The sequence below is a fragment of the Meriones unguiculatus genome, chromosome 5 (genome assembly GCF_030254825.1).
Source record: "Meriones unguiculatus strain TT.TT164.6M chromosome 5, Bangor_MerUng_6.1, whole genome shotgun sequence".
Lineage (NCBI taxonomy): Eukaryota > Metazoa > Chordata > Mammalia > Rodentia > Muridae > Meriones > Meriones unguiculatus.
In genome coordinates this window covers 17,041,967-17,044,826 of record NC_083353.1, presented here as the reverse complement: position 1 = coordinate 17,044,826, position 2,860 = coordinate 17,041,967, and positions in this window count along the sequence as shown.

The window sequence follows — 2,860 nt, the reverse complement described above, 5'->3', positions numbered from 1 at the left end:
GGGCTTTCACAGAGTCACAACCTTTTGACTAAGTTTCAAGGGAGACCCTATTGCAAAATGAAAAGAAAGAAAAATGATTGTACCAACATCCTCAGTAGTCATGCAAGAAAATTTTCTTGAGTAGGCAGATGAGAATGCAGCCTTGAAAATACCTTGACTAAGGCCTATGTGAGCCAGAGGAAGGATCTAGCCATACCATGTTACTATATCAGGACATATCTGATCTTCTATGACTTTTTTATATTGGTTTGTTTTTTATAAAATTTGCACCCAAAAGTGTGGGGTGTATGCATTTGTACTTTTGTTGACTCATTTCATGTATTGTTTTCTTTATCAGTTTCATTCATCATTGGTTTATATTCTCCAGTAGCAGATATCAGAAGAGCTCTGCCAGCTTGCTTTGGTCCCCATTCTCTTGGTAGATTTACTTTCGTCTTTTGACTCTAGGCATGTGTATGTTATTACCAGTTCATGTGTTTCTTGAGAAAGAGACAATTGGGTACAATTTTTTAGCCTAGTTAACAATATGTGCATCATTATTTCTGAGTTGGGCTCACATAAAGTTATTAAGAAGTTATTTTTAATTTCTATAATTTGGGGGGTCTTGGTGGACTAAATTGTTATTTGTTTTTTTTTTTCTTTCTCCCTACTCCTCAACTATATTTGAGTTTTATGTCTTGTGAGGTTGGACAAGATACTGATATGTCTTTTCCTGCTACCTATTATCAATGTATTCTGGTCATGACATCAACATTTTTCTGTGCTCTCACAATTGAGACACACTTTCCTTTTTTCTATATGTATAGTATCTTTAGAGTATCTTCTGTAGTGCTGTCTTCAAGGTCATGGACAATTCCTAAGTTTGTGATTATTTTGTAATGTCCTTATTACACCCTCAACCTAAAATACAAATTTTTTTGGACATAGCTAACTTATTTAATAGTTCCTTACTATCAGTATCTGAAATATATTGTTCTACACTTTTCTGCTCTTTAAAGTTTTGAGTAAGAATTCACAAGTCATTCTGATATATTTTCTTTTTGAGTTGAGTTGACATTTTTCCATTATATCTTTGAACATTATCTTTGTAATTTTTTGCATTATAGATACATTCTTTGACATGGAGAATCCCTTCACTGGTGATGTCTATTTACGGAAATAAATGCCCTTTTTTATGGTTTCTCAAGTTTCTCTCTATACATCAAATTATTTGTTTTCATTTCATTCACTGTTTTCTCTGGAGCTTTAGATTTTATCTTGGCTTTTCTATATCTTAAAATTCTTAGGAATGCTCTTTGTATCAAATGTTAGAATTCTTTGATGCTATAATCATATACATGTATAAGCATATATATCCATATACATATATATACATATATACAGATATATACATATATAAACAAACAACTTACATGTATACATACACATATATACTAAATACATATATACATATACATATATATAAATAAACAATTTATTGCTGTTTTAATTGTATGTTTCTTCTGCTTCAACCTTGATCCTGGATATTTTCTCCCATGTTATTGTTTTGTATAAGAGGCATTGAAATTTTAATTCCCAACATTTCAATTTTTTTTTCTCCCCACCTCACTTTTTCTGCCATGTTTCCGATTGTTTTTTTACATCTTGCTTATTTTTGCCTATTTATCATTAGCCTTCCTCCTACCTTTGATTGAATGATTTTTGTGTGTCTTTTTCAGTAATTTGTCACTTTATGAGTACATTTTATGAGTACATTTTCACCCCAAATTTTACCTCTGTCAGTACTTTTGAGTTGAATTCTTGAGGGAATTATGATCCTTTGGCATCATTATTAGTGACTTGACTTTTTATGAGCTTGTGTTTTGTAGTACGATTCATATCTATTGGTTTAAGTACCGTTTTTGGTTAATTTGTCGTTTTTCTAAATTTAGTGACCTACTCTCAAGGGTTCCCTGACCACAACCACTCAGAGAACCACTAGTTTTAAGATATCTGTATTTCTCTAGCAATTTCATGTACTCTGCAACACACCTGTTTCCTGCCATACCTCCAAATTCGATGTTAAATAAGTTCTTCATCAGAATATGGACAGTCTGACCTTTCTCTGATTCTACTTAAACTCTTAATCTTTCACGCTGGCAGCCTTCCTACTTGGAGCCACTTGTCACAAGACCTGAAAAGGAGAGGAGCCTTGGATTTGAACCCTGAACCTCCAAAAATAAGGCCTGATGCCTTGCCAACTGGACTTTTTGAATTTTGGCTCTTAAGCTGCAGGAGCCACTCTTTAGCAAAGGCCTTCTATTTTTTTTTTAAGTTTTTTAACAATTTTTTATTCCTTGAAATTTCTTTTCACTTTTATTTTTTATGACAATTTATTTGCTTTGTTTCCCCACTGTAGCCTCATCCCTCTCCTGCTTCCATTTCCTCCAGGCCTCTTCTCTCTCATGCCCCTACCCTAGTCCAGTGATAGAGAGGTCCTCCTCCCCTTCTATATGACCCTAACCTATCAAAAGGTCTCATGAGGACTGGCTGTATCCTCTTCCTCTGTGGCCTGGCAAGGCTGCACAACAGGGGTGGTGATCGAAAGAGTCAGCCACTGAGTTCATGTCAGAGACAGCCACTCTTTTTTTACTAGGAACCCACTTGGAAACTGAGAGGCATTTAGGCTATATCTGAGGAGGGGGTCTAGATCCTCTCCATGCATGGTCCTAGTGGAGTATCTGTTTCTTCAGGCCCATTTGATAGGTTAATTAAAGAGGAACTCAGAGTTGGATAGGTATAAAATGAATACTGGATCTGTATGACTGTTATGAATATAAGAAGCTAATCAACAAGGAGGATCCTAAGAAAAATACTCAAT